Source organism: Eptesicus fuscus, chromosome 6, assembly GCF_027574615.1.
Source record: "Eptesicus fuscus isolate TK198812 chromosome 6, DD_ASM_mEF_20220401, whole genome shotgun sequence".
In the NCBI taxonomy this organism is placed as follows: domain Eukaryota; kingdom Metazoa; phylum Chordata; class Mammalia; order Chiroptera; family Vespertilionidae; genus Eptesicus; species Eptesicus fuscus.
The window spans coordinates 3184442-3199433 of NC_072478.1; positions in this window are offsets into that span (position 1 = coordinate 3184442).

Genomic DNA, 14992 nt, shown 5'->3' on the forward strand with positions numbered 1-14992 from the left:
GTAAGTTAATGTTTCTAGGTAAAGCACATATCAGCATAACTACATTATAATAGATAAAGAACATTAACAATAAACATGTTTTAATAAAAATGCTTTTAAAATTTTTCTAAAGTCCTAGACACAATATTCTTAGATTACAGATGATGTATAGAGATGAATAATTGTGATTTTTATGATTCATTTGTTGGAAAACTTTATATCACTGTCTGATGGTTAATAATAATTTCCATTTTATGAGTAATCTGTGTAGGGCAGGGAGGAATATAGAAAAATTTTCTAGGTCCTAAAATTTATCATCTAAAATTTTTAATTGGTGCAGGAAGTTGAAATATTACACAAAAATATGAAATTACATAGAATAATAGATTCTTTTAAAAAATATATATTTTATTGATTTTTTTTACAGAGAGGAAGGGAGAGGGATAGAGAGTTAGAAACATCGATGAGAGAGAAACATGGATCAGCTGCCTCCTGCACATCCCCTACTGGGTATGTGCCCGCAACCAAGGTACATGCCCTTGACTGGAATCGAACCTGGGACCCTTCAGTTTGCAGGCCAATGCTCTATCCACTGAGCCAAACTGGTTAGGGCAGAATCATAGATCTTAGAGCTGGAACTTTTGATGATCTAATATAGCCATCTATATAAGCTCCTATTTTCCTATGTAAGTCCAAATTAATTAAGTGAAATTCATAAAGCCAGTTGCTGCTTCAACACAGATATCTTGGAGTATTTCCCCTGAATCTGGGAATATGTGTTAGTTTCATATAAGGCTTTCATAACCAAGTACCACAAATTGAAACAACAGAAATGTGCTGTGTTAAGTTTTGGAGCTAAAAGTCTGACATCAAGGTGTCCCAGCACCTTACTCTTTCTGAAGACTCTGGGAAGAGTCCCCTCAGCCTATGGGAAAGGCCAGCGGCCCTTGGCATTCTTGGCCCATACATGCGCCACTCCAGTCTCCGCCTACCTGGTCACATGGTGCTTTCTCTGTGTCCCCATGTGTTCACATTGCTGTCTTCTTACAAGGACACCAACCTATTGATCAGAGGCCCACCCTGCTCATCATGACCTCGTCTTAACTGGTTACATCTACAACAGACCTGTTTCCATTTAAGGTCAACTTCGAGGTCCTAGATGTTAGGACTTCATAGCGTCTTTGGGGAGAAACAACTGAACCTATAACAGAATGCAAGATGCAAAGATGATGTTGTTTCCCACGCAGCTCTTACCATACGGGGGAGGCACGCATGCAGCTCTATGAAGATGCAGGTCACAATAGTGCCGTGGGCATAGAATGCTGTGAGCATCCTGCAGTGGGGTGACTACCCCACTGAAATGGTGAAGGAAGGCTTTCCAAGGAGTGTGTCATTTGAGGGACAAATGGGAGTGCGTCATGGAGAAAAGGATGCCAGGTGGAAGGGGCACCCGGGTGTGGGTAAAAGAATGAATAACGTGTTTATTTACTTGATTAATATGAGCTGCTCTTTATTGATAATTATATGTCATTTAATATTAGCAACAACCCTTTGGTACCCGTTTTGCAGATGGAAAACTGAAACTTAGAGAAATTAAGTACTTTGTCTCTGCCTCACACATCTAGAAGGTGGTACAGTCTGATTACACAGCTCGTGTTGTTAGCCACCGTAGTACTAATGAGAGTTTAGAGTCTTCGGAAGCACATTTGGGATGGTTAGAGAGAAGGCGGAAGAAGTAGGTTGTAGAGAATTGTGAAGAATGGTTTATCACATTAGGAGTTTGAACTTTGAGGACCATAGGCAATTGGACAATTGCCCAGGCTTTAAGGAAAGGTGTCACGGGGCCAAATTCCTGCGAAGAAGAGGGAGGTTGGAGGGAGAGGGAGATTGGAGCCCAGAGGCTAGAGAGGAGGTCACCTGAGAACTCAGAAAGGTTGGAACAAAGGGACACTGGGGTGAGAGGGGTGACAGAGGAAATGAGATGCTTGTCCGTTAGAATCTGTCATGAGCTAATGCTGAGGTCAGCGCTGCTCTGTTGCATTGCCATCCTCACTCTCTGACTCAAGAGCTCAAAGTAGAGATAATCTCAACTCGAATGATCAAAACAGCCATTTCAACCCATAACCCTAACCTTAGGGAGCCTAGTAAGTACATGCTAATGCTGCTTAAATAGTTACAGAAGACGTTAGCATCTTCTCCAAAGACTGGCTTCACCCCATTTCAAAGCAGACTGCATAAAAGTGGCAGAAAATATTTTGTGGAAACGCTCTTGTTGGGTCAGACCGGGCCTGGGTGCAGCAACCTCGGTACTTGAGTTACAGCCAAGAAAGAATTCAGAGCCAAGACTCAAGGGATAAGAGAAAGTTTATTTAGAAAGTCAGAGGTAGAAGAAGTGAGCTGTTGAAGAAATGGGCTCAGAAAATGAGTCACAGAGGAGAAAGAAGGGCCCTGGAAGCTTAGGAGAAAGAGAGGCAAGGAAAATGCCCTGAGGAGGCGGGGAGAGAGGGGGTTCCTGCTCCATAGAGAGAGCAGCACTGGGTCCTCCGTGGAGAGGGTATTTATATGGACGTCTCGGGAGGATCCCAATAGAAGACTCAGCAGCTTTCCAGGTGTGTCCTTTCAGGGCCCTGGTCTCCACTGATTGGTCAGTACCAGGCAGGGGTCATGACCAGCGATGTGCTAGGGGAGGAAAGGTCACCCTGGGGTCAAGGTCCTTGTGTTGCCAGTTTTGTCCCTTGCTAGGCACCTGGGGCTTTCTGCCCTGGTGACCTGTATCTGGCCCATCGTCCTTGCTCTGCTTGTGTCTGTTTGTCTACCAACCACACTTTGATGTGATCCATCTATTCTTAAGTTGTAATTCCTTTGGTTAAATTCACCCAGTTGCTTCTGCAGGTATAGCAACATTTCTGCAGGTCAGCTTATTCAACTAAAGGCTGGTTATTTGAAAAAAAATCTAGTATTCCTTAACAATAGTTTTCATTTGTTACCAAGTTACTCTAATAATATTTGCCATGAACTCGAAATCGAGGCATTAATCAAGGACCCCAGGTTGCCTTTCCGGGAGACAGAGGAAACAAACAAAAAAATGTGTCCTTGTGACCGAGGGCCTCGTGTGCGGAGCTGCCGAAGCCTTCATGAATACCCAGCAGGATAGTTTTGGAATTCTATCAGAGGGTATCCATTACCAGAGGAAGCTTTATTAAAATAATCTGCATTTCCCTTAAGTGGGTTTCTTGTATTTTGAGGAATTATTTTATGCTCGCATCTGATGCCAGCAGAGGCCACGGCTGTGACTTGCTTATCTTCAGGGACGTGTGGCCTATCTGCGTGTCCTTGGCCGCTGTCCCCAATGCTGGTCAGGGCCGGTGACACAACTGCCATTTGTACTTGTCAGGCAGAAGCAAACACAAAGTGCTTGAGAATCTTTCCCCCACTTTCAGGCTGTAACTTAAAAGTATAATATCATAAATCTGGGGAAAATGAGACATAAGCTGACATATTCATATACACACTATATATAGCTCATTAAATGCAAGTGTAGTCAGTAATGAACATCATGCTAAAAACTCTGTTTAATTGGTTATATATTGCACAACGGAACTGGAGTTACCTAAAAATGGTAGGCATTCTTTTCCTAGTGTTCTCCCAGGCACCCCGACACAAAACAGACCCTAAGTTGTGTGTAAATGTTATTGCTTCTTGTGACTGACTTGCAACTTGATATTTTGCATCAGTGCGAGATACAATAACTCTTGGAGCATTAATGTAGCATGTTGAGCTCTAAATTAGAATTCACTGTTGTAAGATCTGACATGAACGTCGCAGTGAAAGGGTTTAAATTCCTGTGCTTCATGACTTCCGGGAGAGCTTTCATCAGTTGGAATTCCTGTGGAACAGCAGCCCAGCGGACAGGGAGACGGAGAAGGAACTGGAAGACAGGAAGAATTATTCATCTTTGCTTAGTTCAGAAGCACATCTGGCCATGGCCAGCGTGGCTCAGTGGATAGAGCACCAGCCCACAGACTGAAGGGTCCCAGGTTTGATTCCAGTCAAGAGCACGTACCTCGGTTGCGGTTGCAGGCTCCATCCTGGCCCTGGTCAGGGCGCGTGTGGGAGGCAACCAATTGATGTGTCTCTCTCACAGCGATGTTTCTCTCTCCGTCTTTCCGTTCACTCTCTCTAAAAATCAATGGAAAAATATCCTCAGGTGAGGATTAACAACAACAATAAAAAACACACAAACAAAACAAAACAAAAGCACATCCAAAGAAAAATGTTAAAGCTAAGTAGTGTTGAAAATTTCTGACGGCAGACTTACCGGCATTGACTGAGAGCACAAACACGCTGGTGTTGTGATTTTTAGATTACTATTAGAACATATAATACAACAGACAGAAAACACCCATCATATTCCCAGGAAAGCCGGTGCTGCAATGTGACGGTGTATGCATCACGTAATGTCCTCGTGGACTTGCTGTGGGTTAGGCCTGTGGAGACACCTGGAACTAAGGAGCTGCCTCACAAGGCAAGGCTGGCTGGGAGGGCCTTCTTCCCTGCTTAGCAGCATTCCTGGAATCAGGTGGCCAAACGGCGCCTGTGATGGTTTTTTCATAGTGAAGCATCCAGAGAATGATTCTACAGATACGTGGTCCCTATAGATAGGCAGTCTACCCAGAGTTGTCTAGCAGTTTAAAACTGTGTCTTAACATAAGAACTAGACCTGGGGCCTAGAATTGGAGCTGGATCTAGACCTTGAGCCTGGAACTAGAGCTAGTATTAGAGCTAGAGCCTAGAGATAGAGCTGGACCTAGACCCTGGAGCCTAGAACTAGAACTAGAGCTAGACCTGGGGCCTGGAACTGGAGCTGGAGCTAGACCTGGCATCTAGAACTGGGGCTAGAATTGGAGCTAGAGCTTAGAGATAAAGCTGGACCTGGAGCCTGGAACTGGAGCTGAGAATTAGAGCTAGAATCAAAGCTAGAGGCTAGAGATAGAGCTACACCTAGAGCCTGGAGCCTAGAACTAGAGCTAGAGCTAGACCTGGAGCCTGGAACTGGAGCTGAGAATTAGAGCTAGAATCAAAGCTAGAGGCTAGAGATAGAGCTAGACCTGGGGACTAGAACTGGAGCTAGAATTAGAGCTAGAAGCTAGAGTGCTCCCACATCATCAGTCCTCTGACCCCTGGGAAGGGGACCCACTTGGAGATTCACTTGATTGGGATTCAGTGGGAACTAGACTACCTGGACACGCTGAGGTTTGGGGTTATAACATGCGACCTCACATTAGTCACAATCAGTGGCTCAGGGCAGGAACCCTTGCCTTTCAGCCCCGCTCTGGGCAGCTGCCGTTCACCGCAGAGAGATCGGACAGTGGTACCTGACACGGCCACCACCTCCCAGGACAGAGCGGTGGGCACAGCCAGACGCACCCAGCTGCCCCTGCCCTGCCCCCGCGAAGGTTAGATGGTCACGGACCAACTGATGAACCTCGATGGGGCACAGGGAGCCGCGCGTCTGGATCCGTGCGCGCCAGAGCGGTTCGCCTCCCATAGCCTTCCATAGCTAACGTCATTGAAGTAGGGTTTTAAGGAACTAAAGACAACTAATAATGTTATAAAGTCTACAATTTTACAAAGATATTCATTAAAAAAACAGTTTAGAGAACAGTGTAAATAACGGTGACGGTGAGAGTCAGGGAAGAGGTGACAGCTCTCCAACCTGGGGCCTTGCCGGCCTGACCCAGAAAACTCCTTCCGCATCGCGTGGGGAGCAGGCACCGCTCCGAGGGCGGGGGGCAGCTGGGGTGACGGTGCAGAGCAGCCGTCCTGGTGGACACGCGAACCAGGGCCTCTGCCGGGTGAGAGCCACAGAACAGGCGCTCAGCGAACCGAGTGCACAGCGGGGCCTGGCGCGAGCCTGGGATCCTGTCACAAGAGCAGGGGACGATCCGTTTCCCAGCTCTTGCGCGTGGAACGCTTTCTGGGATTCGCATTTCACATCAGGGTTGTGGCGCCAGCACAATGCTGACGGCACTACATGCGAAACCACGAAACTGCAGCTCAAGAAACCTGGGCAGAAATGCGCCCTCGGCCCTCGTCGCTTCTGTTTCTTCGGTCCCCGCTGAGATGCGCTGTGACCGGTGGTCCCCGCTGAGATGCGCTGTGACCCGAGGTCCCCGCTGAGATGCGCTGTGACCCGAGGTCCCCGCTGAGATGCGCTGTGACCCGAGGTCCCCGCTGAGATGCGCTGTGACCGGAGGTCCCCGCTGAGATGCACTGTGACCGGAGGTCCCCGCTGAGATGCGCTGTGACCCGAGGTCCCCGCTGAGATGTGCTGTGACCCGAGGTCCCCGCTGAGATGCGCTGTGACCGGAGGTCCCCGCTGAGATGCGCTGTGACCCGAGGTCCCCGCTGAGATGCGCTGTGACCCGAGGACCCCGCTGAGATGTGCTGTGACCCGAGGTCCCCGCTGAGATGTGCTGTGACCCGAGGTCCCCGCTGAGATGTGCTGTGACCCGAGGTCCCCGCTGAGATGCACTGTGACCGGAGGTCCCCGCTGAGATGAGCTGTGACCGGAGGTCCCCGCTGAGATGCGCTGTGACCGGAGGTCCCCGCTGAGATGCGCTGTGACCGGTGGTCCCCGCTGAGATGCGCTGTGACCCGAGGTCCCCGCTGAGATGCGCTGTGACCGGTGGTCCCCGCTGAGATGCGCTGTGACCGGTGGTCCCCGCTGAGATGCGCTGTGACCGGAGGTCCCCGCTGAGATGCGCTGTGACCGCCCTGCTCAGTGGCCGGGGGAGGAGGTCACTGCGGTGGTTGTAGGGGATCTTCCTTCAGATGTTGACGCGCAGCACATGCCTTCACAGCTCGCTTCCTGAGGAGCATCGAGCAGCACAGACCCGGGAGAAAGACAAGCTGAACCCGTGAACCCATCCCGTTTAAACACGGGAGCCCCTCTTGTGCCCCGGCTCAGCCTGCACCCTGCACAGAGGCACCGAGCACTCACCACGCAGAGGCCCAGGGCCAGTCCCCACCAGAGAAGTGGGAGAAGGTGTCTGTGCGGCACTGTGCCTGCCCAGATGTGGAACTGAAGCCAGAATGAAGGACGCAGCCTGTTGCCTGTAACCACGTGGTTGGAGAAAGCTTTAGCAGGTGCGTGTGCAAGCAAGTATCAGTGCCTCTTGGCTGTTCGTTGGGAATTCATGCGAGCGCATTTCTCAGTCACTGTGGTGTGGTGTCTCCTCAGGGCTCACCCTGGGCGTCACTTCCTCCAGGAAGTCCTCCCTGACCACCACTGTCACCAGAGAATGTTGGGCCTGGGAAGCTGTCTCCTCCTTAAGGGGTTTTTATTTTCTATTTACTCTGATTTCTATCGATTTGACTGTTTTGTCTTCAACAAAATAATGCTAAATGACTAATAATGTAGACATTATTTTTCACACCTATAGTTACTTGTAAGATGAATATATTCTCAGGATGTCATACTACTGAGTCAATAGAGCTAACTCCGCAAAACAGGGAGGACAGCAGGAGGGGCCAGGACACTCACTAACACAATGTGTCCGAATAGAGGGAAGATACTGGGTGCCCCCAAAATGCATGCACGCTTTAACAGCGGACGGCTCAAGTTTGAAAATGAAATGGACTTTAGTAAGCACTGCCTTTATAGTTATTCAAAGTGTGTGTCTACATTTTTGGGACACCCTATATCTTTGAAGGACATGATTTCCAACTTCAAAATAAGTAGAATTATTTCCAGCTAAGCCTAATTGAATCTGATTTGATTGGCCTGCAGTCTATACAGTTAATAGCACCCATTCCTGAGATTCTTAAATTATTGATTAAAAATAAATAAACATAAAATGTTTAAAAGATCTTTTTTTGGTGGTTGGGGGGGGGCGGTCAATGCTGAATGGCATAATAGATTTTATTTTCCTTGGCATTTTATGAAAAAGTCAAAGAATGACTCTGATCAGTGTACTGGCAACTGTTTATTAATCAGCTCTCAGGGTGGCGTGGGGGTGAGAGTGATGATTCATCTCGTTTGACAATTAACATGGTGTAAATGCTCCTACATGGCAATTTCAGGCTACCAGTAGGTGTCAATTGGCTCAAAAACCTCCCAAAAGTTGAACAGTTGGTGATCTACATTTGTGCAGGTCATAAAGCAATCCTCGGAACTTAAGGGTTTGTTGAGTTAGGTACCAATCGTGGACATGGGACCTCAAACGCTCGGTCATGTGATCCTCCAAATACCCATAAAAAAGAAGGGAAAATACACAGGTGGGCTAAAGTAGGTTTACAGCTGTGAGTATGCAAAACAAAATTTATTCTTGTGTTACTATTTATGTATTAACTAGAGGCCAGTTGCACGATATTCGTGCAAGAATAGGCCTTCCTTCCCCTGGCTTCGCTCCCGGGCGCCTGGGAGCCTGCAAGTCCTCACTCCCTGCTCCTGTAGCTCCCTCCACCGCCCCCCCTGCCCCCTCATAGCAGGCATCCCGCCCCTCCCTGCCGCTCCATGCCCACATATGCAAATTAACCCAACTTCTTTGTCAGGTTAATTTGCATACTCACTCCTGATTGACTGTGGGCATAGCGGAGGTATGGTCAATTTACATGTTTGTCTATTATTAGATAAGATTATTGTGTGACTGTTTATTTGTGTTATGTAAACTACTTTTGCCCTCCTCATGTAAAAGAATGGGAAGGCTATACCATATCCAGGATCTTAAATCAAATGGATTGACAAAGTGTAAAGGTGGAGTGAAGGTTCCTTAAGACCCTGAGATACACATTAAATGTGCCTGTGAGACATAAAGATTGTGGCATTACTTGTAGCACGTTGGACACACAGCATCTATCAGTGGCCATGGGTCAGATGCGTGCCAGTCCCCACACTTCCGCCGCGCGGTGCTGCTTGATTCCATTCCTTCTCCCGTGGCTCCCCTCCGGCTCATGCCACCCAAACACAACCCTCCTGAGAGCTCTTGTCAGCTGGGCTCTCCACAGTGTATAACTAAGACAAGAGTTTTTCCTGGTTCAGTAGCGCTCATGTCTTACATAATGAAAGGCCAATATGCAAATTGTCCCCTCCACTGGGAGTTCGACCAGGAGTTCAACTGGGAGTTTGACAAGGGGGCAGGGCCAGCTGGCCAACCACCAGTGGCCCTGCCCCTGGCAGGCCCCAATTGGGGCGGGCCAGCCAGACCCCACCCATGCACGAATTCATGCACTGGGCCTCTAGTGTGTGTGTGTGTATATACATACACACATATATATAATAATAATAAAAGCATAATATGCTAATTAAACCAGACAGCTGAATGACCTTCCAGATGTCATTCCAGTCATCCTTCTGGACGAACGTCTGGACAAAGCTGCAGCTACAGGGCAAGGCAGAGGCGGTTAGGGGGGATCAGGCAGGCAGGCAAGCAGTTAGGGGTGATCAGGCAGGCTGGTGAGCAATTTGGGGCAATCTGGCAGGCAGGTGAGTGGTTAGGGGTGATGAGGCAGGCAGGCAGAGTGGTTAGGGGCAATGAGGCAGGCAGGCAGGCGAGTGGTTAGGAGCCAGCGGTCCTGGATTGTGATAAGGATGTCTAACTGCCAGTTTAGGCCCGATCCCACAGGGATCCCTGTAGGATCAGGCCTAAACCAGCAGTTGGACATCCCCCTGAGGGGTCCCGGATTGTGAGAGGGTGCAGGCCGGGCTGAGGGACCCTCCCCTCCCATGCACAAGTTTCGTGCACCAGGCCTGTAGTGTGTGTGTGTGTGTGTGTGTGTGTGTATAATTGATTTCAGAGAGAAAGGGAGAGGGAGAGAGGGATAGAAACAACAATGAGGAGAGAGAAGAGAGAATCATTGATCGGTTGCCTCCTGCATGCCTACTACTAGGGATTAAGCCCGCAACCCGGGCATGTGCCCTGACCGGGAATTGAACTGTGACCTCCTGGTTCATAGGTCGATGCTCAACCGCTGATACACACCGGCCAGGCTCAACACCACTCTTTAAACAAAAACATTTATGGGGACCACGCTGATCCTGTCAGAGTTTGGGGAACTTTTTGAAAAATAGCTTCTGAATAATCGCATCTGATCTGAAAACATTAATAATTTAGGGAAAAGAGACTTAGTTGTTTGTTAATCTGCTGGAATTGAAAGTGAAGTCTTCTTAACTTTATTCATTCTTTTCAGCAGCTCAGGCCTGGGACCCAGAGGTCTGCTGTCTAAGGTCATTGCCTCTTGAGATATTTCCCAGTTGGCAGCTCTCACTAAAAATGGGTATAGCTAAAGAACACACGGCCAAGTCATTGTTACCGAGTCTTCTTGCTTAAAAAATTATCTTTATTGTTGAAAGTGTTACAGGTGTTCCTCTTCCCGACTCCCTCTGCCCCCCTCCACCCGCTCCCCGCCAGGCCTTCACCCCCTATTGTCTGTGTCCATGGGTGATGCATATAAGCATACAAGCTCTTTGGTTAATCTCTTCCCACCACCCACCCACCTTCCCTCTGAGATCCCACCGTCTGCCCCATGCTTCTATGCCTCTGGATCTATTTTGTTCATTAGATTCCACATAGGAGTGAGATCATGTGATACTTGTCTTTCTCTGACTGGCTTATTTCACTTAGCATGATGCTCTCCAGGTCCCTCCATGCTGCCTCAAAGGGTGAGAGTCTTTCTCTTTCCCTGCTGCATAGTATCCCATGGTGTAATGTCCCGCGGCGGTTTGTTAAGTGTCCCCATTTTCTAACGGACCAGGCCTCTCTGCTCTGTCCTTGTTTGCCGCCGCACAGGAGAGGCGTAGCAGCATCCCCTGCTGACGAAGAGGGGGCAGTTTCAGAAGAGGGAGGAGCCGTCAGAGAGCAGGTGCTCACACAGGTAGGCAAGGCGCAGGCACTGACCTTGAACTTCAGTTTGTGGAGCACTGGCAGGGCTCCCTTCCGCGGGCCTTAGACAGGCGGAGCTGCCTCCCACCACTCCGCGAGGGATAACCCTCCACCTACAAGGAGACTATTACCCGTTCTCCTAACCTTCTGCTCGGCTGTTTGTCTGCTGCAGACATGGAGCTCTCATTGGTGATAAGCGTCACCACGGCATGTGTGTTAAAAAGCAAACACCCAGACACCTCTTACAGAGGGAGGCCAGCCCGCCACACAACGCGTGGCCTGGGATTCCATCCACTATGCCTGCCTTTCTGTGGCTGTTGTGATGAAACTCTGGCTCTTCAGGGAGCTGTTTTTCAAAGGACCCTATTAAACGAAATAAAGCATCGCCTTATCTGTAGCTACTTTGGTGATGATGATGAAGGAGGAGGAGGGGGAGGAGGAGGAGGAGGAGGAGAAGGGAAAGGGAAAAGGGGGAGAAAGGGGAGAAGAGGGAGAAGGGGGAGAGGGGGAGGTGGAGGGGGAGGGGGAGGAGGAGGAGAAGAAAGAAGAGGAAGAGGAGGAGGAGGAGGAGGAGGAGGAGAAGACGGCGGAAGGGAAAAGGGGGAGGAGGGGGAGAAGAAAGAGGAGGAAGAGGAAGGAGGAGGGGGGAGGAAAAGAAGGAGAAACAGAGGAGAAGGAGAAGAAATAAAAAATATGAAGAAAAAGAAGGAGAAGGAGAAGAAGGCGAGAGGGGAAAAGGGGGAAGTGGGAGAGGAAGGAACAGAAGGCTTTTATTTCCTGGTGGATGCTCAAGGAGACCTGGTACAACAGGAACTTGTTTGAAAAGAAAGAAGGAAGAAGGCGGGGTGAGCAGGACAATAAACCAGTGAGTCGTCCCCGACCCCAAACCTTCGGGCCTGTGTTTTCCATGGGGCGAGCTTCCTGAGCCTCCGTGTCCTCGAAGGCACAAGGCCAGGCTAAGTGTTCAATGGGCTCCCCTTCTTTCCCGACGGAGTATCTGGGCGCGGAGGTCTGCGCCCTCTCCTCACCTGGCATTTCTCCACCAGAACACACAGTAACCAAACCGCGCGGAGACGACCCCTGGGGTTGTGATTATGTGACTTCGCTCCACTTCCACGCTCTTCCCGCATCTCCCTCCACAGCCCCTCCTTCCTCTGTGAAGCTTGCGGCCTGTCCCAGCGCTCTGCAGTGTGGCCAGGCAGTGACATAGCGTGTGAGCTGGTAGCAGCGTGACCTTTCCGACCCCCCTCTGCACTGCGGACAGGATTCTGAGAGACAGACGGCTCCCTTCCCCTGCGGTGTCATACCCCAAACCACACTGGCCGCCCCGCCCCCGGCCCGCGCACCCTGCCCCGAGGAGAGGGTATCCACAGGCCACCCACTGCTGTGGCTGTTAGCTCCTGGTCTCAGCCTTTGCAGATTCTACACGGAAAACACGCACCATTCTACAACTGAGAATGTTCTGTTGAAGAAGAATCTTTTCTAGATTTCTCAACGAGGGAGATGAAACAGCAGAGCGGAGCAGTAGTTCTAAGAAGAGTAGAGCGACCTCGGGACGCGGGGGAGGAGGCAGGCTGTCCTTGCTCTCCTGCCTTTGCTGGAACATTCTGCCGCCGGCCCCTGGGCTCACCTCTGTTGCTCAGAGTCTCCTGAAGTCGGACCCCAGGCAGCCCCGCTGTCAGACTGCAATAAAAAGCGCAGAAAGCAGAAACCGAACCGAAGCAAACCCAGTTTACCCCAACAAAGCCTCGGCGGCCCAGCACGACGTCCTGGATGTCTGCTTCCGGAGAAGGTGCCTTTACTCACGCAGCGTGCTCCCTGGTCAGTGGGTGTGTGATCGCATCTCCCCATCCACCTCCATCTTCAAATGTGGGGCTTTCATTTACAAGCTTTTCAATCTTCCCATCCCGGTTCCCTAGCAGGCTTGCTGCTGGGAGAGATGAACTGTTGCCCTAGAAACTCTCAAAACAGCCATTTCCCTGGAGCAATAGTCAGCGACCTCAGCACTGAAGTCAGTCCGCAGGCCGAGCTGTTCAGGAAGCGCTTGGAGGCTGATTGAGAGGCTGGTGTGCCCGGCCGGCGTGACTCAGAGGTTGAGCGTGGACCATTCTGGTCAGGGCACATGCCGGGTTGTGGGCTTGATCCTCAGTGGGGGGCATGCAGGAGGCACCCAATCAGATTCTCTCTCATCACTGATGTTTCTCTCCCTCTCCCTCTCCCTTCCTCTCTGAAATCAATAAAAATATATTTAAAAAAACACCCTGATGTGTCCCAGTGCAGCCAAGTGCATGGGAGCAGGTCACCACGGCGACTCCCTCCGTCAGAGGAGGCCAGCTGGGCCGAGACCGCCTGGAAGACACCGGATCACCGTTCACTGGTGGGAAGTGCAGACCCGAGTCAGCGGTGTGACGCCACGCTCGCCACACGTCCAGCCTGTGTGACCCTCACGCTTCCTCCCGGAGACGCACCGTGTGCGCGCGCTGGGCGGGCAGCCGTGGTGTCTGACCCTCTCCTCCTCGGATGCTCAGGGACGGGTGATGGACTTGGTGGCGTTTCCGAGCTGTTTGACTTCACCAGGACAGGAAGAGGCTGGGGTTCGTGCTGCAATCAGAAAACTTGACCTCTGGGAATGAAAACCTAATTTGAATGTTTGAAAATAATTCCTAGGAAGGCCCTGCTTTCCATCATGGAGATTACATGGAAAATGCGCTGTATTAACAACATGCTCTGCTGTGTGTGTTCACGGTTACCAGCCATGTGCTGTGTGAAATCGTTCGGTTTTTAAAGTGAGAGTCCTGAGAGTCCCACTCTGCGCCCGGGGAAACACTGCGTCCCCTGCCGGGCGCCTGCCTTGCACTCTGACCCCAGCTGCTAACTGCAGCCCTGCGCCCTCCAGCCCGGGCCACCGGGCCCCTGCCCAGGCGCCTGCACCAGGCACTTCAAGTGAATGCTCTCAAAGGTGATGGCTCACTTTAAAAATAAGAGACATAAAAAATAAACTAAAATACCAAGTCGCTCCTTCCTCGGAAATTATAGCCGTAGGAACCCGTGGGGTCCCCCCCGGGGCGGCTCATCCTCTCGTCTGTAAAGATAAGGCCGCTGAGCCGCGGAGCCACGGCCAAGGCCACACAGCGAGGGAGGCAGGGCCGGCGGCCGCCTGCGGCCGGCTCTCTGTCCAGGCCTCCCCACGCGCTGCAGGAGACCATATTTAGGAAAGATGAAAGGCTGACGTGCCTCCCCGCTCTGTGTTTGCAGTAGATCAGGCCCTGACAGGAGTGACACTCGGCATTCGCAGTGTTTTTCTGCAGAGCCCGGAGGGCCGAAGGTTTGAGGTTTGCCCCTCGTCAGCCCTGTCAGACATCATGGGAGAGCAGCCGGACGTCCGGCAGGCTGTGGTGTTCTCCCGATGTGGGGGGTGCTGCCCCCCAGCCGCCCTCCCATGCCGGCCGCTCCTTTCCCCGACGGCAGAGCTGGTGGGAGGCAGCTGAAACATTGCATAGTTTACAATGTTATTTAAAGTTCTCCGTTCAAAGCCACAAAGGCAAAAATACCCGTTTCCAGTCCCTTTCCCCTCCGGTTATTATAAATAATGTGAAAGTGTCATCAAGATAATGTTTCAAAGGAACATCTCGGCTTTCCACATACCTGACACTCATCATCGTACCCCCCGGGCAGGAATGCGTGACTCAGGAGGGATGTGCCTCTCCCTGGCGGGAGGCGAGCTGTCCCAGGCGCAGGCCTCTGCTCAGCTCCCGGGCCCAGGGGAGCAGCATCATGCTGTCCTTGTGCGCAGGAGCTGCTGATCCCGGGAGTAAACACCGCACAGCGATGTCTCACTTCACCCCACACCTGCCCGGGCATTGCGCCCCCATCTGACGGGGAGTAATGGAGGCTGAGCGATGAGGACCACAGAGTTGGCAAGTGGCCGAGCTGTGGTGAAATCCACACTCCTCCGTGCCAGCATGCAGCCCCTGACGAGAAGGCGGCCACGGGGTCGCGTCCGGGACTCTGGTGGGAGAGTTACTCCCTCGATGAGGTGCGTCCCATGGCGAAGGCAGTTGGGCAGTCACGCCCAGGGTTATATGACATCACGTGAGGCCTGCGCAGACCGGGAGAGAGTCACGCCGCAA